Source organism: Mercenaria mercenaria, chromosome 10 (assembly GCF_021730395.1).
Source record: "Mercenaria mercenaria strain notata chromosome 10, MADL_Memer_1, whole genome shotgun sequence".
NCBI lineage: Eukaryota > Metazoa > Mollusca > Bivalvia > Venerida > Veneridae > Mercenaria > Mercenaria mercenaria.
Genome location: NC_069370.1, coordinates 61,869,062 through 61,896,622, shown reverse-complemented (window position 1 = coordinate 61,896,622; position 27,561 = coordinate 61,869,062). Strand labels below are relative to the sequence as shown.

The following is a 27,561-nucleotide window of genomic DNA, read 5'->3' as shown; positions in this document are numbered from 1 at the left end:
TGCAATTATTACTGAAAAAGCCATATATCTTAACATCAAGACATGAAAATCCGTCATTTTCGCATCACACCGCTTTCATTTTCTACGTTATCTAACGTGTTAAACAATATTTGATGAATGCACATGTACATTGTATGTAGTTGAGTTTGCGCAATCTCGAGTATTTAAAACTACTAAACTCAATTATTTTTTGTTACCAACTCATATTAGATAACTATTCATCGTATAATTTTCACATACGCAGGGTATGAATATATACATTAATTTGTCAGAATGTATAGAAACATTTAAACTTATATTGTTAGTAAACTTTTTTTGCATATTGGCTTGCTCTGCTGTCATCATAATGTTAACATTACTAAAGGGAAATAACCGAGGTTGATTATTTCCTCAATTTTCTGACAGAATTCCAAATTACAATGAAGCACTTTCGTTGATATCGAGGCAGAACGCAATTTAACCGACTGTACGACAGATTACCAAATTTTCCAATGCAAAACAAATGTCATATACCAAATGTTTAAATGTAGTATCCTTTATTTTGTTCCAATTATTTGGAACTGTTTACATTTAGAAGTTAAATCTGCTTGTTCATTGTAATGCTTTAAATCATCATGTCCCAACTGGATGAAAATTTAGTAACATATTATTTTTTTTTGTTTTCTGATAGTATCTGTTTTATTTTAATATGTACATTCCCTTGCATTTTCAATGTACTTATGTTTATTATGCATTATGTTCTGTATATACATGTATTTTCTTCTTGAGAGGGCCTCATCGGCTAAATGAGCCACCCTCTATAAATAAGGAATTTACATAATTTACTTACTTACTATAAATGTTCCAACGGATTAACATTAATTCATAAAAAATTAATGATTTTCATTTCCGTATCCCGAGTTCAGGCTTTCTTCTCCGTTTTCCGGATAAGTGACGTTACACCATTACTTCAAGTTTATCAAACGTGCAGAACTACCTTAAATCAGTTTCATTTGATATGGCCAGAATATTATGTTTTGTCAAATTTATGAAGTATATAATTGTGCCATACGTGATTAAAACAAAATATTTCTTCCACGGGACCCTTCCACAGGAATCTCGTTTAAAATATCGTTGAATCATGATCACGTGGTATTTTCCAATATCATGACGTCATTGGGAGAACACTTTATGCTTCCACACATTAAATGTGTGAGTGTGTGGGGGGGGGGGGGGGGGGGGGGCAGGGGGGGTGCATATAGCTTTGCTGCCGTCCATACGTCCCGAAATCTTGTGTATCCAACTCCTCCCACACTATTAGCCTGTTATTCAAACTTTCACAGATCAACAAGCTTGATGTGCAGATGACCTTAAAAGAATGATTTTTTTTTCTGTGACAATTTTACCGCTGTTATGGCCCTTTGATAGTTTTTGCTATATAGAGTATAGAGAAAAAATGTGTGTATCCAACTCCTCCCACACTATAAACTTGATTTGCTTCAAACTTCCACACATGAACAAGCTTCATGTGCAGATGACCTTGAAAGAATGTTTTTTTTTTCTGTGACTATTTTTACTGCAGTTATGGCCCTTTGATAGCTTTTACTATATGGAATGTAGAGAAACATTTTGTGTGTCCAGCTCTTTCCACACTATTTATCTGATTTGCTTCAAACTTTCAGAGATGAATAAGCTTGATATGCAGATGACCTTAAAGGAAGGATTTTTTTCTGTGGATTTTTTCTGTGACTATTTTTACCACAGTTATGGTCCTTTGTAGGTTTTGCTATATAGAGAATGGCATAGTACGCGCGGGCATCCTAAATATTTAACAGTGCAAAAGGAAACAGTGGATACCATTCTGTAACACTTCCAAAATCGGTGGCTGACGAATAAGTTCAGTGGATAGTTTTATGCACAGACACTGGGTTCTTATAGTCTGAGTTACTTCCCTTTGTTTCTAATATACAATTTGCCTGTCAGTGTTAACATTCATCATAGTAGCCTTTACATAATTTTAAACCAAAAATTAACAGTTACTATACTGTTAATTCAAATCAATTAAAATATTTTAAACAATAACTTAGAGATATGATTTGAGTCAATACAGATTATTTGCGGATAATATAGAATTTACCAAATTTAACTAATGCTTTGATGGTTTATTTTGTAATGTTTTTTTAAAAAAAATTGCCATACACTGACTTAACTTGTTAGAGTTTGAAAGGTTTTTACATGGTATGATTTTAAATGGTTATGTGGAAGATAGAAATCTCAAAAATGCTAAGAGGAGGTGACACAAAACGACAACAACGACAAACGCCAACGACGGAAGGATTTTGATTACACTACATTTCAAACTATAATAAATTAGGCCAGATAAAACACGTTAGATAATTCATTATATTACCTTTTTGAAAAGTCTACAGGGAGACAAAGCTCAGATAGAATCACTGCATTAAACAGAGGTACCATTTATGAACGTCTTGTTCTTTTGATATTCTCGCCAGTTCCATTAACCCTTTCCTTTGTTTAGTATTTCCTTATAAGCTGCGAATATTGACAACATAATTTGGTTCGTCAGTAGCAACGCCGGACAATGAATCCTCTCGATGTTCCCATAAGGGCTTCTGTGTCAATTTTTCATGTCTGGCCTGGACATCACGTAGACATGGTCCGTAGTTATCTTTCATTTGCTTCTTATTGAAGTAGCTCCTACGATAACAAGCGTCGCCTTCAATTATGGTATCTTGTTTCCCTTATGAGTAATAAAGTTGTGCTTGATTTAGATGGCCTTAAGTGAAAGCCTCGTAATTATCAATATAGCATTTCTAATGCAAATGTCTTTCTATCTTTCTACAGCGTCTAGCAGAAACAACATATTAGCCTATATTTAATTTTGAACATTGTTTCTAGAGAGAAAACTATCGCGTCTGTCGTAATATGTAGCCAGTAATCGATTTTCCTTGTATCAGATTATATCATGTCTTAGATTATTTGAAGCGCTGTTTTTGAATAGCGCTGTTTGACAATTCAGATACTTCCTTAATTATATAAAAGACCTAATTAATGTCTTTAACTTGCGTAAATGTGTCATTGGCCTTTAAGCTTGACGTTTGGATCTCTGTACATGTATAACGTACGTTGTAAAGTTATGATGCTTGTATGCTTTGCCATTTGAAACTTCTTCAAACATACTTCTTGAACTTATGCACATTGGAGCAACCTGTAACCCCCAAAAGTAATTTTCAGCCGACATAAACTCGTAATTCACATTTGCCTGATCCTCTGATCAGTCCATAAGAAAACATATGCATGTGAAAAGCCAAAGTCTCATTGATTTGAGAACTCATCCCATGAACAATATGTAAATGAGAGTCAGAAAAAAAACGACGTTAATCTTAGATCATTAGATCAAACACACATTTAGAATTGTAGATTGATGTGTTTTATTTTTAAATTCAAAGAATATTTTACCGACTGTGCAATATTTCAGACAATATCCCTTACGGCATGCCATAAACGTCTTGAACATAATGATTTTATTAAATACAAATTTAATACTTTATTGCGATAAACTTTAAATTCAGTTTTGACAAGATAACAGTTTCCCAGAGAAATATTAAATACAATTTTACGAATGACGTCATAGCTTGATGTAGAAGCGTTCATGGATATTATCAAAACGCATAATTTTATTTTATTGTGTCATCAATCTACGTTAAAATAATGATAGCGTACATTTATGGCTACTTATGCAAATATCTTTGGAAAAATGGTGAAATATTTCTTCTTTGAATATCATTGCCAGCATATCTAGCTGATCATGAATAGAAGTTGCCCTCTTAAATAACATGATTCAATTTAGAAAGTTTGTGGCTAACGATAAAAGCTGATTTTTCAGTGTACAAGTACGGTTCGCGGACAGACAACTTGTTCCTACAATGGTTTTTGACTATACATGAAAATAAAGAGAAGAAATTTCAATACAAATATTGTCTCGAAGACGTGTTGAGTCTCCATGAAATACCGATGCATAGTATAATTTCGACTTGAAGTTCCTTCAGGTAAATTCTTTGAAATAATGGGAAAAAACAGGAATATTTCGTACTTCAGGAATATGTAGTCCTCTGGAACTTCCTTGCTTCGCTCTTCTTTAAGTAAGAACGGAGAGACGTTTTTATGAGCTGAAATGTAATGCACTGGAGCGGTAAGTACCAATTGAATGGTTGAAGAATTTAAGTGATTGAACTTTTAAATAAAATGACAGTCCACTTAAGTTCCAAAATTATTTGAAATATTATTAAATGAATAAAAAGCCTTTCCTTTGATTAGATACGTATAAAAAGGTTTGAGGTAACCGTCGCCAGATGAACTTTTGATTGAATTTTAGACCTTTTACGTAATATGGTTTTGAGTCTGTGTTTGAGAGGGGTTTGCCATGGACACTGCCTGTTAGAACTGTGTTCTAACATTTAGGAAGGTAAAACCCATAATGTGCCACTTGACTGCTTAAAAACTTACACCCTGTCTGGGTAAGAGGCGCGCATTGCAGAATTCTTCTGGAAAATAAAGCAATTAGTTTTGTTTATAATAATTACCCTTTCACTACCACGACGAAATGATTTTATTGATAATTAGACTGTCTATACTTAGGAAAACCAAACTGATTGATTTTATTTGTCTACCTCTAACAATTGGCTATATTAAGGGGTTTTTCGTAGTCTATTACAGGTTGTGGGTCTGGGAAAAGTGCATTTCATAAGCAACTGAAGATTACAATTACTGTATATTCATAAACAGAAAGAGTGAACCAATTATTTAGTCTCTTTCCTACATTAATACTGAGTTTTTGCTTTCCATTAAGCAGGATTCAGAGCTCACGCATATTTCTCCGTTTATCAACTTACAAAATCACGTATCAGTTTAAATTTATATACGTACTTCTTTCTATGTATAGCTCATTCTATCTCAGACTAGTAGCACACTATTGTAAACCGTTAAAGATGTTTAAGATGATTTTCTTAATTATGTTTAACTTCAATGCCCAATATATTTTTTTCTATTGATATGTAAACGACAACTTTCGACTAACATAGCAAAAAGGTTTTATGATAGCAACTTCTAGTAAAAATGAAATAATCTGAAAATATATTAACATGAATGGTTTATTAAACAAACATTTGATGAAACCGCCTTTTAAAGTTAATTTTCCAACAGCTTGAAAACAAGATAAAGGCTGTCTTTTGATCTTCGTGCAATGCTGACTCAGTCTCGTAGAATTACTTGAATTCGAACTGACTTTTGTCTACGAACTGTCGGTTTTAACATTTTAGAACTTTTGACAAACTAACCTTAAAAATGCAAATACTATTTCCTTCAGACGACAACTAAATTCTGTGTCGTATGTTCCATGTAAATAATACGTTCCGATTCGAAAAAAAGCCTTTGTAGCTTTCTGCGGTAAACGGTATTTTAGTAAGACTTTGATTATGATGATTATGATGACGATGATGATTTAGTCGCTATTCTCGTATACAGCAGACGGATATAGATAAATATTAATAGAGAACATGTAATTTCCTTCGTTGCCCTAATTACTTGTTATCATGGGAATTTTATTATGACTATCAAGTTATATACCTATTTGCACTCCAATGTAGCTGCTTTGAAGTTTATTACTTTAAAAGTTTTAATAGATAAATTGCATTACAAATAAAATATTTTGCACCTTATAACCGACTCAGTGCAGGTGTTTCTCTAATTCAGAATGAATTTTTAACTGGAATCAGATATCAGTTTCAAGTACATAGCAATAAATTTGAAAATCAACTTATAGTGTTATGAATGATTAAAATAAATATATATTCCTATTGAGAAAGTTCCGCAGGAATGCTTGATATTTTGGTGTTTCACCTTCCTTACCAGAGGAAAGGAGAATAATATTCTATTCACCTTTGGATTCTGCAAAATGAACTACTATAGGAACAACAAATATTTCAATAAAAGTGCCAAGGAGATATAACATATTTAAATGATTTAAAACAGGTTATGATTAATAGCGCCTGTCTAGCACTGAACCTAACAAAACACTACATTACGGCATATGGTGGAATCAATTGATCATAAAATGTACTGCCGTTATTAAAATAATTACAAACAAGATTAATACTTTGCTATAACAAGCTTTTATGGCCGTATAAAAACTATTTTTATTATATAACATCTGTCTAAAGTTAAGGTAAATATTTGTAGAATACTCACGCCTGAGCCAGTGCAATAAACTTCCGATTTCTTTCTGCGCAAATTCAACAGACTCTTTAATGACTAGAAAGTGTTTTTTAACAATTATACTAAGTTGAGTTTATTTTATTTCAAGCCCGGCGTATAAAAAATTAAAGGTTGGCCTATACCTTGTTTTATTTTTTTTTATTTCAGATTTTATCAAGATTACTTTCCATAGAATTACAAGCATTGGTATCATTTATATTACGAGTTCAGACTATGCAAGGAGTAATTGTTATTTCTGAATTCCATTTTGTAAGGTTGTAACCGCTTATTTTTCATGGAGTACCAAATTTTTCTTCAGAACGTGAACTTGAAAGTATAGTATTTTCGTCGGTTTCCCCATATGTCCAAAAATCCCCGAATGTGAACAATCAACAATGTCGTTCCGAGATTTCGGTAAGTGAATTTGACTGTAACTTACGCATTGTTTTTGTATTGCTTATTTTTCCACGTAATCGTTAATCGTTTCTGTCTCGGTTTCTTACAGTATGGTTTACATCCGAACTTGAATGCATATTTAAATGTGTACGCATGTGCCGAGCTAAACTATGCTATTTTTATAACTACTTAGGGTAGTGGACAACAGATACTTTTTTTTTTTTCATGTATTTCCCATCCTCAATATTGAAAGCAAAATTATTTGACCCGGTACAAGTAGAACAATATTTTTTCTGTAACGAAATTTAATTGTTCCGTGGAAAGTAGCCCTAAGGCAATTTAGTGTTTTTGATGCTATTATTTTTTTCGGCTGGACTGCACATGCTATAAGGTAGACATTTACCAGTTTCACGAAACCCGCACCCCTCGAAGCAGATTTTGCAAATTGAATTTTGCGGCCGAGTTGTTAAAATAGCAAACTGAAATAATAAAAAAAAAAAACAACAACAAAAACAATTTGATGTACATCCAGCATATTTTATTTTTATAATTTCAATACCTTATCATGATGTTTCTTTATGAATTACAAATCTGCTAGCGTAATCAGTGAGCTTCTGTTTTGAAGCTCTTCAGAAAAAATGGACAAGCAAGCCGAATGATGTCTGTCAGTGATGGTAATTGAAGATCAGGAAATCGCCAAATATCATTTCACAGTAAGATAATATCACCCTAATTTTCCACAAAGGTCGGATAAATAAGCGCACTGATCAATCAAAGTACACGCAATGAATGGTATCGTCCAAAATGTCACAGAAGATAAGTAGTTCCATTGTCTTTTCAATATGTATAGTATTTTTGCTGAAAAATGTTCAATTCTTGTCCAGCATTCACACTGTTGACTTAACATACAATGACAAAAAACACACACAAGCAAAACAACAGATAACAGTGTTTTGGTAGCTAGACATAGCAGTAAGAGTAGTCGACATCCAGTAATATTTCGAAATGAGCCTGGCATTTTGTATGTTAAAGCAGATACACATAAACAGACAATATTGGACATGTGCCCACATTTGACAATAGTATTCTATTTAGCAGCCAGGATACACCCAGATTAAGTGCTGAAATGCCAGCTTAACTGATTACGAATGACCAGCTTGTGTTCATGATACGTCTTTTTCTTATGAATCATTATAATCTGATATGTGTTTAAATTTATTCTGTCTTTTACAGTCTTTCCACAGTCATTCTGTGTATCAAAGAGACACTATTTTTAATTTTTTTATATCGTCCACTTCTGAATTGATAAAGTATGCACGTAGTCGTATTTTGATTCCACATCTTTGTAAATTGATGAAAGCGTGTACTTAATCATGCATCAGAATTTGCATACAGCGACCTTTAGCACGCTAAAAGAACATTGCATGATATGTTTTTATCAGGTAGCAAGGGACATATTTACATCAAGACAGAATGTGAAAGTTAACAATCTGCACCTAAGAAGATAACGTAAAATTCATCATTCGTCTCGATGGGAAAACGTTGCAAGACGTAAAGAAATATTTAGATAAGAATGAGATATCTAGGATTTCCCCATAGATCAATACAAGACTTTCAACATCGTATCATAGGACTTCCTGGGAAATAATTTAGGAAAGTCTGAGCATGGATGTTAGGGTATTTGTAGATTTATACAATATGCTTTAATGTTTCACCATTCTATAAGATGGCGACTTTAACGTAATTCAAATATAAAACTTTTAATTCAACACTCTCTCCTTTTTGTTTTGATTACACAATGCTTAAAAATTAATTTCGTATCGAAAATGTTTGATATTTTCTCAGCCAGTACGACAATAATCCGTAATGTCAAATAGAAATAGTTGAAGCAGCAAACTATTAGATGTATGTAAAATATTTCTACAAGTATTTTACTCGTACGTAACAGATTTTTGTTTTTGTTTCTGGTTTAGCGCCATTTTTTAACTATTGCAGTGACGTAACGGCGGGCAGTTAACCTGTCCACTGTTTCTACATTCTGTACTAGTACTGAACTGTTATTTGCAAATGATTACCAACTTCTTTACAGAACTCAGAGGTGGAGGAGGAAAAGACCCCTGACACAGTGCCCGTTATATATCATATCGTGATGGAGAACATACGCCTCGCCGGGGGATCGAACTCACGACCCCGGGACCGTAGATCTGCGCTCTCCCTTTTGAACTAACCAGACAGGCTAACAGTAAACAAAATAAAACATGATTGATTCAGTGGGTTCAAAGCAGTACTTGTTCATACAAATACCTAAGTAGTCTTTAAAGTATGTAGAAACAAAGCGCTTGTCTGCGTTTGCCATTCAAAAGAAATGTGACACAAACATAATGATTTTCTATATACTAAAACCCATTAAACATTTACGTAAATAATTTTGATTAAAGGTTTTTTGTAACATGATATAGAAATTCAGATATTTATCTGGAGACATGTTCTACTAAAATAGCAATGATTCGTACTTTCTTTGATAACGAGATACAATCAGTTTTTCTCATATCATTTTCCTTAACATTTTCAGTGTTCTCCGTAAAATCCTACTAATGAGAAATGGAAGAAATACACTTCCTAAGATATCCATCATGTGCGTGCCCAGATTATATAGTGGTTTTCGTTTTCCATTCGATATTTTCCACGGTATTTATTTCTTTATTTCGTTGTCCCCGGAGAATAGAAAGTCGTCGCGTAATAATAACTCAGAATAGCCACATATCTACATTAAACCGCTCACAACACGTATCCGGCTACCAGCGGGAAATCAAAGACGTTAACGCATCCTAATATATAATTATATTACTTCGTTCTGATTCTATATAGCTATAGTAATCATTCACAGCTGAGGTAGAAAATGAATTTTAGCCTGATATTATAAGGCTAGTTTTTAATAATTGAATTTTGATTTTAAAAAATGACGTCAGACCTGTAAATGGAATCCCGATATACTTTTAATTTGCTATTTGCTTTTCCTATTTGTATATTACTTTTTACGTAGTTGTATCATTTGAAAAATACAGCTAGGTCCACTGATAAGCTTTAAGATCTGATCGATTTTGTACCTTTGAAAATTTTCCCAAAAACTACCAAATTGGCAAGTGCTTGTTTGTTTTTAACGAAAAAGAAGAAAACGAAAAAGTCAAATGACAAATTGCAGCAATACTAGACAGCAAAAAGTATGTGGCATTGGAGTTAAATAAAACATATTTACTGCATGAACTTAACATCTGAAAATCGATTTGAGTATCTTTACGTCTACATCTTTATAGACATATATGTATTTTTCAAATGATACACATACGACCGTATGTAAATAGTAAAAGCAAACAGCAAAATAAAGCAAGTCATATGTTGAAGAAAATTGCTTTAATCGACAATCTGTAGTCAATTAGGTGGCGGGAAAAGGTAGACCGTCGATTCAAGCACGTTTCTTCTGTCTATAAAAATCATTCAACGGTATGGTAAATTGTGATATTGAAACGTATGTCTTTTTGGTATTTGCCAGCAGGCGTGGTGTTAAAAAGAGGAACATTTCTTAAAATATAATGTGAAATGACGAAATCAGCGGACAAAAGGATGACATTGATATAAACAGTATCAAAAGTCTGCAGAAATCGTTTTGGCAAGTATACCTGGCATTTGACTGAAAATTACAATTTGTAAAAGCTAGGACACAGCTTTAAGACCATAAAGACCTGCTGATCAATATCATTCGAATCATCATCGGATATTAACTTTCCAAGTTCCCGGAACTTCATATCCGACAACGATCGATTAGGCAACGCATTAGAAAATATGGTTTCCTGTGTTGTTGTAAATGTCTTTGAATGTTGGTTCAGTTTTACAACTTTTAGTGTTAAACATTTTCAGAAATTATTTGATCAGATAAACGTTTCCCTTCGCTTTGTTAAACTATAGAAAACACAACATAAATTATATTAGCGACATTGTTGTACTTGAAAAGTTGAAATGTGGTAATTTGTACATGTAATCGTGTTTTTTTTCAATTTATAATAAGACCCAAATTGACTGATGTTGTTTTAAAGGGAAATGATTAATGTGAAAGTTATTTTTGAATAATCGAAACCCTATATATTCTGACCGGTTTTATAGTGTATTTAATGTTAGATTCCGTTAACACGTTAACGAAAAAGTTAAAGATATACAATGGTCATCGCGAACTAAAAGATTCTATCTTTAGGTATTTACTTAAATGCTGATAACACATCAGATGTATTTAACTTTTGCCAAAAATTACAAATTAATTGTGTGTGCAGAGCTACATTCATAATTAAATGTCATGTAATAACAGTCAGTTGTTAAAAACCTATACGTGTATAATGTGTGAACTACTATACACCAAAAATACACATAGAATTGCTAATTGTATATTTACATAAATTATATGAGCCGTGCCATGGGAAAACCAACATAGTGGTTATGCGACCAGCATGGATCCAGACCAGCCTGCGCTTCCGCGCAGTCTGGTCAGGATCCATGCTGTTCGCTAATAGTTTCTCCAATTCCAATAGGCTTTAAAAGCGAACAGCATGGAGCCTGACCAGACTGCGCGGATGCGCAGGCTGGTCTGGATCCATGCTGGTCGCATACCCACTATGTTGGTTTTCTCATGGCACGGCTCAATTATCTTTGTTAGCAATAGAAGCGTTATGTATTCTCTGCTGTTAACGAGTATACTACGAAAAATGTTTCTTATAAAGCTGTATGTCGTTATCTTTTATAATTTTGCTACATCAAATACAAATGTATGATATGAATAGCTTGTATGCATAAGTTTAGAATTGTTAAATCCTATCGTATGGATAAATGATAAACGAGTATAGCAAATTCGATCTACAGAACATAGGGAGCGATATATCGAGTAGAAGACAAGTTATTTTTAAAAACATTTGCATTACATTATATTAATGCCAGGTAACCGTTTGATTTTTTACCAGAGTAAAATTGGACATTTCAACGTTATTGAAGTGTTTAACAAATTACTCATATACACAAGATATTAGAAAGCTACTGAGCCGCAGATTGCATATGGGAAATGTATTAGTTTACCCATAGTTTCACAGCTAGCGATATCATTTTGTCAACAGCAAGTCACGTGTTACTTAGCTAATAGAATTATTCTAAATTATTAGGTCTTACAATGATCCAGACTTGTTTCATTTTAACTTTTGCACATTTGAGTCTCGAAAAATAATTTATGAGGGTTCCTTTTTTGCATACTTCAAGTCACCACAATTGTTTTGGTAGGCAGCCAGGTCATGTCCTTAGTTGACAAAGAATTCATCAGGCGTTGCACACATTTAATAATGCAAATATTTCTTCAGATAATTAGATGTAATAATGGTTATATACACCAAAAAATATTGGAATGATATAATAAAGTAAACTGATCTAACCAGTATTCTGCTATTTTGTTGTTCACTGGCAATATAACGGATCGTCCATTTTATCTTTGTTTAAAATGTCAGTCAACAATTTAACTCTTTTCAGCTTAAAGCAGGAGCTTGTGCGCCATGGATTTTGTTGGAATAATAAAATTGTTATGGGTCTAAATTGAATAGTCAACAAGTGTAGGTGCATATTAAGTTGTTTTTAGAGCTGACAATGCTGTCATTGTTCAAATGCTGTCCTCCTAACTAAAGTATATCACCTGACACTTTTCTTGTATAGTGATATAATAACATCACATATTTTATTTCAGATATGGATACTCATCAAACATACTTCTACATGAAGCTTGCACTGTCAGATTAAACCCCCTCCTTATCATTTAGGTAAGATTATAGCACTTTTATACGGTGTTCCGTTTGGACCATCGATATTTTTATTTCTGAACCCCATATCTCAAAAGCTACGATGATGAAAGTCGAAAACACGATGGTGAAAGTAAAACTCATGATGGTGAAAACTCGAAACTACGATGGTGAAAGTCGAAACAAAGAAACCACGATGATATTCTCGCAATATCATTTCGCGTTTTCACCATCGTTGTTTCGTGTTTTCACCATCGTGCTTTCGATTTTCGACATTTGTCATCGTAGTTTCGACTTTCATCATCGTGGATTCGACTTTCATCATCGAAAGTCGAAAGCACGATGATGAAAGTCGAAAGCACGATGATGACCTTCATCATCGTAGTTTCGTGATTTCGACTTTCCAGGTATGGGGTTCAGGGAAAAATTCGGTGGTCCAAACTGAACACCTTTCTTTTACGCTTATATGTATAATTAGCCAATACTTCCTACACAAACTAACAGCTTCAGACTGTATTGTAATACCTTAATATGTCAGTATAAAAGTCAAATTGCTTTATCGTAGGAAAATAATTTCGAGAAAGAAAACTGCTCTTAACCTAACAGTGCTTATCTAGAAACTGATAAAAAGGTATTAAAGCGTTTGTCTGTAATTTCGGCTTAATCTATTATATCCCCGGTATGCGTGGTTACTGAATTAAGAAACAATAATATCTTTATTATCAGATTATCGGGTATAAGAGCAGCGGCTGTTTAAATTTTATTTCCTGTATTCGAAATAAAAAAAAGTTTTGCAGATAACATCAAGGTTTAACGCTCCCTGGAATAAAAACTTGTGATTATATATTAATTTTGTTACGGGGTTCTTTGATTCTACAGTAGATACGAATATATAATAAATGGAAATGAAAACATTTTAATCGAAGAAAGAAAGGCCAGACTGCAGTCCCTATATAATTTCTCTACATGAATATGCCATGGAAAATATATTAAAACTCTTCTGTGAAACCGCTGGCCCGAATTAAAAATAATTTCACAGAGATTTTAACTGGGTGGGCCGCTACCAAATACCTTCAACTGTCAAGTTCAAAATAATTTCACAGAAATGTTCGTTGTTTTACACTCTACTAAATAATTCAAATACTGTACGTGAACCTGCAGTGTTTTATTGTTGTTATCGTTCATACAAAATAATCGACAGATTTTGACTTTATGAATCTATCTTTGTATGATTCTTTACATGTATTTAAACAAGTTACAACTAACAATATACTCATTATATAAACACATATCCAGGAAATAAAATACCTAAAACGATTTCTTAAGTCCTGTATTAAGTACTAGTTTCATAAAGGAAATACTTAGCTGCTAATTGTAAAATCGTATTATGGCATCTGATAATTCCGGCATGAAGATTTAGTTTATGGGGTTATAAAATGAAAAAAAAAATCATAATAACTGCACGCAGGCACAAAGGTGGATGTTTTTTTTTCAACTTGGTGAAAATTAGAAAAAATTACAAGATAAGAGACGTATACCAAAGGTAAACATGGAATATATTAAATTGATAAACATAAGATTGAAATGATGGATTTTATTTAATATGCTTTAACGATAGACCTATTTTGATACGTAGAACCATTATTTGATTTACGGAATTACACGCTAGTGTAGTGTTTCATCGAAGGTTCCATATTCACCGCCATATGAACACATCTGCGGATGTCTTTGTACTTTTGTAGCATGTGTAAATGTTGAGTTCTACTCAACCCTGGGCTAGAGGGCGTGAACGGTAGTCAACTAGTCCATGAAGATGCTCAATCAAACCGAACCTGCAATATATCCAGTTTAGTCGTGTTGAGCGACCTGTGGAGTTTCGACTTTTCTATTTTATTTCTTGTAGAGAGCTTAGTTGTTGTAACAGTTAACCTATGTGTTTATAATCCAATATTTTACTGAAGTCTCACACACATCAATGACATTAGCCGGTAAAAGGTCTCAATAGTTTGTATAAAAATGTTAAGGTTTTCTTGAAAGATACGTTTACGCTAAAATTCTAGGATGACATTTCTCCACGTCTGTTAGTTTTGTTGAGTGTTTCTTAATTTTCAGAATTCAGTAGCCATATATAATTATTATCACTGTTGATCTTTAATTTCAACTTAAGGTAGGACCAATATTTTTATGAAAATATATATAAATGTTCCAAAACTTTATTCAGTCGATAACTAGATGGAATAATTTACTTTTACGTTTCATAGAATCTGTATCATACTGGCGTTTGAAAAACAACTATATCCGAGATTACGACGTAAAGGAACGTAAAGGATTTCCGCTTCTTTGTTACCAACAATATTTCATTTGCAATTTTTGTCCGCGGAGTATTTCAACTTACACACATGACTAAAAACACTCCTTTAAGGTACATCTGCTTTAAAGGGACTGGACTAGAGATTTTGGCTCAAACTGATCTTTCTTTCAGTTGAAGTTTGGTCATATTATGAAGTTTTTGTTTCTAATCTGTTTTAAGAAACACCAAACGAAAATGAATGAGTCGGGAATCGAACCCAGATTGCCTCTGCAATAAAAACTTTTCTACCGCCTTTATCAGTACACCACTTAACGACATTTTATATAAAGCTTTGTAGGACCACATTCGTAACAGATCGCATTTGTAACAGATTTCGTACGTATGCGATCGCATTCGTAACAGGTAAAATGTGTTACGAATGTGTTTGTCCAACATGGGGGTTGACATGAGAAGCACATACGTATCATGTTGAATTTTATACTTCAAATGTTCAATCAGTTGGATGTTATCGCAACATCATTAAATGACTGCCATAAGCACCATCACAAGTTAGCGTCGTCGTCGACGTCAATGACGTCACAAAATTACTTGAGCCGCATCACGAGAAAATGGGCCTTCGGGAATCTTCGAGGCTTTGCGACCAGTGTGGGCCCAGAACAGCCTGCGCATCCGCGCAGTCTGATCAGCGCCATAACCGTTATCTGTTATTTCAAAGAAGGCTTATTCTATCTGAATATGAAATTTTCTGACCCTAATTCAGATGCATAAATGCACAGGTCAGCCTAAATAATTATACGCTTTCCGGAAATTCACGAAAATGTCCGAATGCCAATTTTCCCGTGACGTGGCTCATTTTTTATTATCATTTCTGCATCGACTGCCACTACCACTACCACTACCACTATAATATGATTACAACTTCAGCTACTTCTACTGTTGCCTCGACTAGCTGAAATGTAGGCCCACATGCTCAGGTCACTGGTTCGAACCCGGTGGCGACATACATTTGTAGCTATCTTTCGTCATCCAGAGCTGTTTCAAGTTGGGTGACAAACAGGAAGTTGCCATGTCCTAGGACAAATTATATACAACTTGTCATGGACGGAGTCGTTAGTCTTAAGTCTAGGAGGGCCCGACCTTGTGCTGCGAACTAATGTCTATGAGATTTAAGAAAATACACCTTATTTGTAATAGGCCTTCTTTTATTATAATCCCGTGAAATAGCGGAGTTTGTGCGTTCGTACAGTTATATATATGTTCTTATCCTTGATATAACTTGCACAATTAAGTTCACGTCAGCTTTTTAAATGGGACATATTTCATTTGATGTGTCCATTGTCGTCAGTATAAGTTTTTTTTATGTTTAAAGCAATGCGAATTGACAAAGATAAACAATTTTAAAAGCAGAGTACGATTGTAAGGAAAGATGAAGATGCAGAATATAAAAAAAATCTCAGTTTCGCTGAGTATCTTATTTGAAAGGATGGAAAAGTCGTACAATTTAGCATAGCTATAAATAACATCCACAAAGGTCAGACGAAGCCAAACAAAAAAATGCTTAATGTGATAACGTAGAAAATAACTACATGTAATAATAAAGTAGAAATAAGAAAATGAATTATAGTTAGAACTTACCAAGTTATATTACTTTTCCCGTGCTTCAATGTATTATGGGTGTTTAAAGTTGCTAAAGAGCATACTCCATTCATATTATGTTAAGCTATACCTCCAGTGAAGCATTGGAAATGCACCAGTGGGCTTAAATTAAGTTGACAGTAAAATTTTCTATAAAAAACAGGTTCCTTCTGAGAATAAAGCTATATCCTGTTTCACATATCTGCAATTCTGTCCCCCGTTTCTACTCCTGTCGTTTTATCTAATCTTGTTTCAGATAATTTAAATTTAAATGACTAAACCAAGCTTTAAGGAAAACTTGTCAGCTGCAAGGCATGAAGCGTGCAAGTATTACAATTTGATGAGATAAATTCGTTTATAAAGAGTTCACTTTCGTAGATTTTTAACAAGAAGGGTATGAATATAGTTAAAGAAAAATACGATATCGAATAAGATTTAACATGTCTGGTTGGGTGGTTTCAATACTTCCTCTTCCATAGCTTTGGGTATTGTATAATCACTCCTTGGATATGGTGCCTGCTTTTTAATTTGTCTTTTGGCAGTTTCTGTGATTCTAAATTTCAGTTTGTTTAGTTCTGTTCTACCCGTTATTTTCTCAGTTAGGAAAAGCCGATTATTTAAACTGGGGACCATACGCCGCTTTTAATGGAACTACATACTAGTGCTGAAGGTTCCATGTACAACGCCGTATGAGCACATCTGAGGATCTCTAAATTGTTTTTTTTTTGTACTTGTGACATGTGCAAATGTATAGTCCTGCTCAACCCGGGCCTAAAGGTCGTGGACGGTAACATGCATTTCCACTACCGTCCATTAACAGAGCCAGCAACATTTTCGTTTTTAGCTCACCAGAGTACGAAGTGCTCAAGGTGAGCTATTGTGAGCGTTCATCGTCGTCCGTCGTGCGTCGTCCTTCAACATTTGCCTTGTTAACATTTTAGAGGCCACATTTGTGACCCAGTCTTTAAGAAACTTGATCAGAATGTTGATTGATGATTTCTAGGTCAGGTTCGGAAATGGGTCATGTGGGGTAAAAACCTAGGTCACTAGGCCAGATCAAAGGAAAACCTCGTTAACACTAGAGTCCACAGTAAAAGTAGTTTAAGTTTGAAACTCATGAGAATTGGTCTGAATGTTTGTCTTGATGACTTCTATGTCAAATATGAAGCTGGGTTATAAGGGGTCAAAAACAAGGTCACCCGGTCAGATCAAAGGAAAAACATGTTAACACCCTAGAGGTCACAGTTGTAACCTAGTCTTTATGAAACCTAGTCAGAATGTTTGTTTTGATGATCTCTAGGTCAAGTTTGAAACTTGGTCATGTTGGGTGAAAAACTAGGTCAGTGGACCAGATCAAATGAAAATGTTGTTAACACTCTAGTGTCCACGGCTTAAGTTTGAAACTCATGAGAATTGGTTAGAATTTTTGTCTTGATGATCTCTAAGGCAAGTTTGAAACTGGGTCATGTGGGTCAAAACTAGGCCAGTAGGCCAGATCGATATAGGAACATCATGGCTCTCTTGTTGTGTTAAGTTTGCATCTTTACTATTCTATAGTAGTTGGATAAAAATATTTAGAAAGCCAGGCTAATTGCGTCAGTTCGAATCAACTACGTTTTCTCAGCACTCGATTATGTTCAGTGATTTGATGTCAAATAGGAACAGCCTCATTTCAAGAACAAAAGCTGGAATTGTATGGATGTGCAGATGATTGACATACAAACATGTATAAACAAAGTTATCTGTTAGAATACAAGGACAAAACAGAGGAGGAAAAATAATAGATACAGACACTTTCCCACATTAAGGTTATATCTTGTTGTCTGTAAAAGTCTGAAAAATAATGTGTAAGGTATAATCTCTAACAAAATATGATCTAACGCCAAGTGCAAGACGGTTATATATGTAAAGCTAGAAATGAAAAATTGACAAATTATTCCTTAATATGTAAAATCATACATGGTTAGCTTTGTGTGAAAGCTAGTCATCGAGGTGTTAATCATGCCATGTTGACTGTACACACAATGGTGTGCCATCGAACAGATACGCACAAAAGGTTGGGTTAAAGCATGTTAGTAGCTGGATCTCAGTTTGCCTTCCGATTTGCAATAACTCGGACAAAAGGCAAGATAAAAAGCCTCCATGGGATTGTAGGCTTCGTTCTTTTTCGTTGTTTTTAAACAAAACTTATCATAATAACGACTCTCCGAGGCGGAAAAATGGGAACAATTGACCTTGTAAAGCTATTGCGTACTAATTCTATTAGGATGTAAAATGAAACCATGTAATACCTATTTGGATTTTGATTGATTCAAATATGCTTCAACGAGAAACTTTAAAAACATTTTCTTATTGAGGTAGCTAGCATAAGTGTCATCATTTAAAAGTTTCTCCAGGTGTGCAATCGCACAGTAGGCAATAGACAGCTATTCATATTTGTTATTTTCCTTTTGTTATGTTACGAGAAAGAATCCCTTATAGCCCGTTTTAAACATTTTTGAAGTACAGCAGACCACTGAAATGAAATATCAGATGTAATGTAAATGTGCATATCTTATCTAGTCAGTGTGATTTGCCTTTACATCGCCATGGTAACCAATTAGGTCTTCCCTGGAAAATGACAATTTTGCGTTTATGTCGGAATAATTATAGTTAAATATGGAGATAATTATAGCTTGATATAACTTAATACGAATTATTGCATTTATATAAAGTACATATATATTAACCTCGTTCGCAGTATGTCAAGGATAATACTTTAAATAGAGAAAAGAAGCATTAAAAGCATAATAACCAGAAATTATATCCTGCACAGATTGATAATATTAAGCAGAGACTGTATGCTTAACAGCAAGATGCCCAGTATTGGAAGAGATATTGACTTACAGGAAAAAACCTTTAGGGTGCTATGGAAACCGCCATCGCGAGCGTAAATACGTTCTTTTTAGAGTCGTTTGTGTTGCACAGATATTAGGAAATTATATAACTTATTTCAAATTCGAGTCAAAAAAAAAAAGAGACAAAAGTCTATTTACAAATCAGCTAGCGTTCTAATAGATACCTGCTACAAAACTAAAATTAAATACTTACCCGTGAAATAATTTAGGTCCCGGTCATCTTAGTGCCATTTGAAGCAACTTCATTTATAACAGCTTGTTATACGATCGTTTGGTAAATGATGGCGTGTATAACTGTCCCTCCGTCCGTTTGTCGTCCACGGAGCGTACCTTAATAACCATTCAAGTTATTTTTATCCCCCGCCGATGAAATCGGGAGGAGGGTATTGAAATGGCGTTGTCCGTCCGTCAGTGCGTTCGTGCGTGTGTCCGTCCGTGCGTCCGGCTGTGTTGCGTCCGTCCACAGCCATTTCTCAGTAACTAGCAGGTAAAATTTCATGAAAATTGAAATAAACATGAACCAACATACTGCGATGATGCCCGTCAAGTTTTTTTTTTGGGATTGGTTAATTTCCATTAGAGTTATTGCCCTTGATTTAATGAAAAATGTCCGTCTGCAGCCATTTCTCAGTAACTAGCAGGTAGAATTTCATAAAACTTTAAATAAACATGAACCAGCATACTGCGATGATACCCGTCAAGTTTTGTTTTTATTCAACTTCTCTTAGAGTTATTGCCCTTTAATTGTTTAAAAATCCACAGATTTGTACGTAACAAACCAACCAATCGATAGAATTTCATTAACATTGAATTTCTTTCATTCTTTTCCATAAACATTTGTTATAAACATGTGAAGTTGTGTACACACACCTAGTCACCACCTTGCCTTGGTCACACCCCAACCCCCTCCCAACCCCCACTCCGCTAAAAAAAATATCATTCTTTTTTTTTCAAATCTTCCATGAATATTTATCAACATGCAAAGTTGTACCGTTCCTCCACCTCACTCTCCACTCAGTCATGTCCACCACCCCGATCATGGATCCCCCTTCCCCCCCCCCCCCCCCCACCCCACAACCTAATTTTTTTTATTTTTAATTTTCCATCAATATTTATATTCAACATGTGAAGTTTGTACCCTCACCTGGTCACCCCCGCTGCACCTTTCCCCCTCCCCCCCCCCCCCCCCAAAAAAAAAAAAAGAAAAAGAAAAAAAAAGGCATTCATTTTCTGTTAAAATGGTTTTGATTAATGAAATTATTTGCTTCTTAGTAACATCCTTAACTTTTTGCCGGACATATTGTTTTGCCATTCCTCACCACAAACCCTTTACGCGGGGAATACCAATTCATCGAATTTGCTTGTTGAATTTGGCATATAGGTAGGCGCTAATGTGTCGATGTGCAGAGCGCAAGAACCGGGTAGGCATGCAGAAGGACAAGGTCACAAATGGTGGTTAGATGTCAAATTTGTCCTTTATATTTCGTATCCGGAACATCATGTTGTCACCATCCATTGTATTGACTTCAAACTTGGCATAAAGACAGGTGGCAATGCGACGTTGTGCAAAGGGCATGAACTATGTGTGTAGGTTAGATATCAATGTCAAAGCAATGTCAGATTTGTTATCAAGAGCGTAACACGAATCAGTCAAGGTATTGAATACAGATTGGTCAAAGAGGTAGGACGCGATGAAACAATGTGCTGAGTAGATCATTGGTAAAGGTCACAATATGTTCTAAGTGTTTTATTTCCGGAGCACTTCATAAAAACTATGTAAAACATTAACTTGAAATTTGAATGATTGGTTGGTGAAGATGAGACAAAATGCAGGGTGCAACAATTTAAATCAAAATCATTATTTATTCATATAACCCGTCCCTTCCAAGACCCCTTTCCTACAAAATGCTTTTAGTTTGTTGTGCGCTAGTCCCATTATTGCTGCCACATAAAACCTTCAGCTACAAAACAATTGCTTCATTACCACGTGCACCGCACCTCAAACACGCACGCAAAACTTTTTTCCTTTAATTTTATTCCTCTTCCTTTATCTCACGTCTATAAAAGGTAATCTGTACTTAACTGTAATTACTCTGAGACTCCGCTCGCAGAGTATCGGTAGCTCGAGCACCGTGGCTCCTTCGAACAATTAATGTGTTCATTTTTAACCAGGTTTTAAAAAAAACTGGTTATTAGATTGCCGAATGTCGTTGTCCGGGCGGGCGGGCTTTGTCAACTTTTAGTTTCCGCTCAATAACTTGAGTTAGAAGTGACCGATTCAAATAAACCTTGGTATATAAGTTGCTTGCATAAAGACGGAGTTTGGGGTTGCATATGATGTCAATAGGTTCAAGGTCAAGGTCGCTGTTGCTAAAAATAGAAAAAATGTTTCCGCTCAATAACTTTAGTTTGCATTGATGTATTGAAATTCAACTTGGCCTTAAAGTAGCTTATAGAAAAACTAAGGTTGGGATTGTATATGGTGTCATTGGGGGCAAGTTCAAGGTCAGGATAACTTAATAACTCACTGAACTTCCACGGTGGTGCAGTGGTCTAGAGCGTTGAACCAAAAGCTACTTTTTGGTCAGTGAAACGGAATGGCGTCGGTTCAAATCCCACTGAGATCCAAAATTCTTTTGCCATTTGGTCAAGGTCACAGTTACCCAAAATAGATTTCTTTTGCTCTAGATTATTTTCCCAATTATATCATCAAAAAAGTGGTTTCCGCTTAAAAACTTTAGTTTGGAGTTACTTATTGCCACCATAATTTGTGTACAGTAAGCTTATCTGAATAATTAGGTTTGATTGATATTTGGGGTCACTGTTACTAAAAATAGAAAAATGGCTTCCACTCAATACCTTTAGTTCGGGTACATTTATTGTCAGTATAGTTGATGTGTAGATAGCTTTTATCAAACACAAAAGCTGTAAATGTATTTTGGGGCATGTAGATCAGGGTCAAGGTCAATCTAGCTGAAAACAGAAAAATGGGGTCATATTTGAAATATTTGTTTTTTGCTGTGGAATGGAATGATGTCAGTTCAAATCTCACTGAGATCCATTTTTTCTCTTTTTTTCCTGATTAAAAGGTAACTTTAATGCCATTCGGTAACTAAAAATAGAACAATATGGTCATAGAGTAAATAGATTTGTTTTACTTTAATCATCAAAAAGCTGGTTTCAAGTATATTTTTATTATTATATTTATATTAAGTTTGGATTGTATTTTTGGTCACTGTTACTAAAAGTAGTAACATGATTCATGCTCAATATCTTTAGTTTGGGTGCACTTATTGTCAGGAAACTTTGTGTTTAAGTAGCTTTTATCAAAGAATCATAAATTACATAGGGCAATGACACATGTACTTTTCTTATACCTGTACTTTTGCATGACATGATTGGATGCAGTCAGATATGTATAATAGAAAAAAATTTATGAACCTGTTTGAGTGATGCAAAGTTTGAAACCCTGGTTTTCGTGGAATTTCAACGTTATTTTATATATATTTGTGACAGGAAAGGCCGTACCGGCGACAGTAACAATCAGAACAAATCAACACCCTTTACAATATTTACAAATTTATTTACATAAGATTTTTATTTACAATGAATAGATGATATGAAGAAAAAAAAAAACTGATCATAAGAAAAAAAAAAAGAATCTCTAGATACAAAAGTTCTTATAGTTCCATTCTAATCTGACGTGACACAGTTCTTTAATTTAATTGCGAACTTTAAGTAGCACAAACAATATATGACAACATATCTTCTTATCCAGTCCCTTTAAACAGTGAATACGTTGATTCCGTATTGGCTCCCTATGGTGGTAGGTGATTGCATCCCTGAGCTCACTTCAGAGGATAACAAAAATCATCGTCTTTGCGGTTTACGGCACAACCATGGGACGAAAGCTCTGCGCTGGGAATATCACTTCCAGGCGAGTGAAGACAAGTGAACCTCGGGCATTGTACTTCCGGGTTATGACATCACCAGGTAAAATCGTCTGGCGGAAGAAGCTAAAATATATAACATATGGTAAGCACCATAGCAAAACAAATAAGTCAGGGCATAAAACTGCTCCTTTGGGTACACCATACCTCCGTAGGCTCCCATAAATAATACGTGCTACTTATACAAAACATATGTGCTACTAAGTTCATACGTCACGTGATTAAAATACGTCACTAATTACTTCCATTATTACAAAATTACTTAATTAAAAGACTAAAGTCAAAGTATGAAAAAGATATGAAAAGTATATGATGAAACTTATGAAAATTATAGTAATGGAAATGATAAACTGCAGTCATTATTTACAACTACAAATTAACAAAATTCAATGTAAATCAAACGTTATATGATAGTTGGCATCCATATAATATCTAATGCCATACACTAAAACGGACATTGTATGTGTATGCAATAGACTGACACCCAATTACAAATTACAATAATATATTACATACATGGTACTAGACTTGCCATATAGATTTATACATAACAATACAATGCAGTAATGGCGTTCCATAATTAACAAAATGTTTGACATAAGTTTTTGAAACAGTGCTTTACAATTATCACGATACAAATTTCAGTATAAATCTAACATCTTATATATAAATGAAACATTTTAGACTCCTCTTTCTAAATAATTTACAAAAGTCTGAAAAATTTAATAAATTATCCTGACATACCGAAACTAGCCAAAATCATGTGCCGAAAAGTAAATGTTACAGAATTCTGTAGAATGAACAAAAATTTACCAAATAAAAATCGTAATGCAAAAATCATACAAAAATCTAACAAATAAATTTCTTACCTCGATCGAGCATAAATTTCTAGCAAGAAAATAATTCAGACATAGATTCGTCTATAATGTCGGAAGGTGGTGTGCGCAAGGCATATCTAGTCCAGTCTATTTAAAGGGTAATGTCCCGCCAAATACTAAATTTCATGGGATTCACGGTTAAGCCGTGAGCTCCGACTATTGTCATTTTCATGGGATTCACGATATAGCCGGGGAATGTAACTACTTTGGCGCGGATTTAAATTGACAATTTGAGGCCCATTATAGTGGCTTTGGGGATAAAACCATAAATTACTGAAGTTTATAAAATATCAACTTTCTTATTACTGAACCGAACTTAATAAAATTTACATGGAAATTTAAGTTATGAAATACAGAAAAACATGAGAGGTATTTTATGCGTGAAATCTGACATTTACCTCAATAACTCAAAAATTTACAAAAAGATGATGCAATACCTGCATTTACAATACAGATAAAATAAGGCCCGTATGTCAGTTTGTGACAATATTTCTTTCTAAACTAGCGTTGTAAGCCTGCAAATCATTTATAAATGCACATAATTATGAACACTATAAACAGTCTTTGAAAATGTGACAAAAATATGTTGTATGGCTGCGTGTTGTCTTTGACTTTTATATTCTTCTGTTTACTGTCAATTTGAATTTAAGTGACTGATTGAAAAAGAGAAGAGTATTTAACTGCCATGTTCTAGAAACCTAGCCCCCAACTCTCAGCACGCGGACATGCACACACACGCATATACAAACGAGCACCAACTCATTCGCACAGACAAGGCAAACACAAGAGACAAAACGAACAAGTAAAGAACACAACAGGGTACCTACTTGGAACTGACAATGGTTAAAACACGATGGTGTTTAAGCCGATTCATGGTGCATTAAGTGAAAAGTATATACTGAAAGACCAGTATGATATGCAATCGATCTTTTCAGAGAACCTAGTTGATAGCTAGTACGCATTGCAGGTGTAGGAAATAAAGAAGTTCATAGATAAGGGCTATGAAGGTTTAATTTTGGCATTGAAATAAAAGTCTAAATCTGATAAATCTAGTAACAGTAACTTCGAAACTGATTTCTTATCCAGTATACATTATTTGATTTACATTGTTCACTATTCAGATATGGCTGACATGAGCAGAAGATCATTAAACTTATAATTGTTGACCGCTCCTTCAAAGATTTATAACGGAGAAATAATTAGTTTTTCCCTAGTAACCAGAAAAGAAAACATTTGCTGGAGGAGGCGGAATTTATTTTGATACGTTATGCGCCTACATGTTACATTTATAACTGTATCTGCCATAAATTATCGCCACACCAGTGGTATTCCGTGATGCTTGCCGAGGTAAATAAAGGGGGAAAAGGAGTAATTATCGCCACTTTCGAAGGGCTGAAGAATGAGTCTATACATATATTGCTATAAAACAATTCGGCTTCTGCTTTCTTATTATCATTTGTTCCGATACATTTAGGGGCAGCTTTTTTCCAAAGTCACACATACCCATTCAATAAAATATTTGTTTTATGCATTGATGCATTTCTTCTGTAGTTGAGAATGGTATAATACTTTCGGTAGTATACTCAGTGGTTTCAACGGAAAGATTCTCTTAAGTAATTCATGTTAAACATGCAAATTCTTATTACAAAGCATAAATCTGAGTGTACACTGTTTATAACAGTTTTAATTTAACTATTTCCCAGTACCAGTTCATGTGATAAGATTGCGTTTATAACCGTGACAATAATTAAATGTAAGATTAAATTCACTCAACCACAACACAAGACAATTAACGCATAAGTAACTGTCTGAAACCTCCAGAACATGAAGTTTTTGCTTGATCCTGTACTTATTTGTTTTGTCATTATAAGGCATGTGATTTTCACTTCGGCATTCGGTTTGTTTTTCAATTCATTTCATAAAATAGAGATAGATATTTAAGTTTAATGACTAAGTAAAAAACGGAACAGTTGTTTATCAGTATGTATTTTACACAGCCTGGATATAGTTTGAACAGATACACATATTACTTGATATTATATCGTGTCAGATTTTAACGAAAGGCATGTTTAAGGTATATCAGCCATTTTAAATGCCAATTATATCAAGCCGTAATATGAATTTGTTTGATATCAGCTACTGTATTCCAGATATTATCTGATAAATTTAAAGTGATGCCATGATAAACTTTCGTTGCTTAGTATTTGAGTAACTGTTGTTATAAAGTTTGACATTTGTTATATTTAGATAAATATTCTTCGGAAATAGCTATTGCGTTCAACATCTATGGAAGAAGGATTTACCATTTTTAAAATGAAAATCCGAAATACATTACCATTCTGATTGAAAAAAAATCAGTTCAAGTAATTTGGACCACAATGTTTTCAATAATTACTTTAGAAAATTGCGTTGATCACGAACTTTCATTATGAACAGTTATATAATTCAACCAAATGCATTTTTGAAACAAATTTTATACACGTTTATCTTCTTCGTCATGTTATAGTGGATATCTACATGTCTGGCCAATACAGTGTCCAGCTAAAATGATCCACACTATTCCTATGCTATTCTGCTTCCATGGTAATGTTGCTTATTACTGTTTAAATAAGTAACTTTTCTTCGGTGAAAGCTGTCGACGCAAGAACCTGGCCTGGATACACCTCACAACTGTTATATAGCAGCTTAGGGCACAATAATCTCTAAACTATCAGATACCTATCAGCAGCATATAAAGAATTTAACGGAACAAAGAGCAACATAAAATTGTTGGAATTTTGGTAAATGACGAACAGAGACATCTTTGCACTTCATAACTTAGTTAAAATTTGCTGATTCCCGTAAAGTCAGAAATGTTACACAACACTTTTATTGCTTAGTTTGATACACATAAAATGATATTATGGCGTCTAATAATCCCGATATAATGAAGAGATTATAATATGAAAATCATATTAAGTGCTCACAGACATCAAGGCAAAATTAATTTTCAACTTGGAGAAAATTGAAAAAAATATCGTTCAAGGTAAAAGACCCATATCAAAGGTAAAACAGTCCAGAAAAAATCGACGAATAATGGATTAAAATTGATGGTTTGTTACCGTAGTTTCATCAATTGATTTATGTCTTGTCGAGATATCTGTGCTGATTTAACCATTAGTCTTTGCGGTAAAGTAAACGTTAGTTTCTCCTGATTAATATATGAAACTGTGATGATTCAACAAAAAATTAGATAACCGAGTAACGTTACATACCAAATACATGTTTAGCTTACAGTTTCTAAAGCAATTTTTACCATTTCTGTGTTTATTTTTTATGTTAGTGCAGCGATTCCTTTGGAAACTGAAATAGGGCAGTAATTACGATTAGCCCGTGTTACTTATCGGGTCTTATTTTGCTCTTCTACATGATAGAAATATAGTGACT

General features: G+C 34.1%; 1 protein-coding gene across 1 annotated transcript in view; it reads left to right on the top strand.

Annotated features, from left to right (window-relative positions):
* Nucleotides 1-27,561, top strand: part of LOC123561409 (dopamine D2-like receptor) — a 328,698-nt gene that overhangs the window by 96,283 nt on the left and 204,854 nt on the right. Inside the window, exon 2 of the mRNA XM_045353759.2 lies at nucleotides 12,413-12,485. The gene's annotated coding sequence lies outside the window, so the exon portion shown is untranslated. The remainder of the gene's footprint in view (nucleotides 1-12,412; nucleotides 12,486-27,561) is intronic.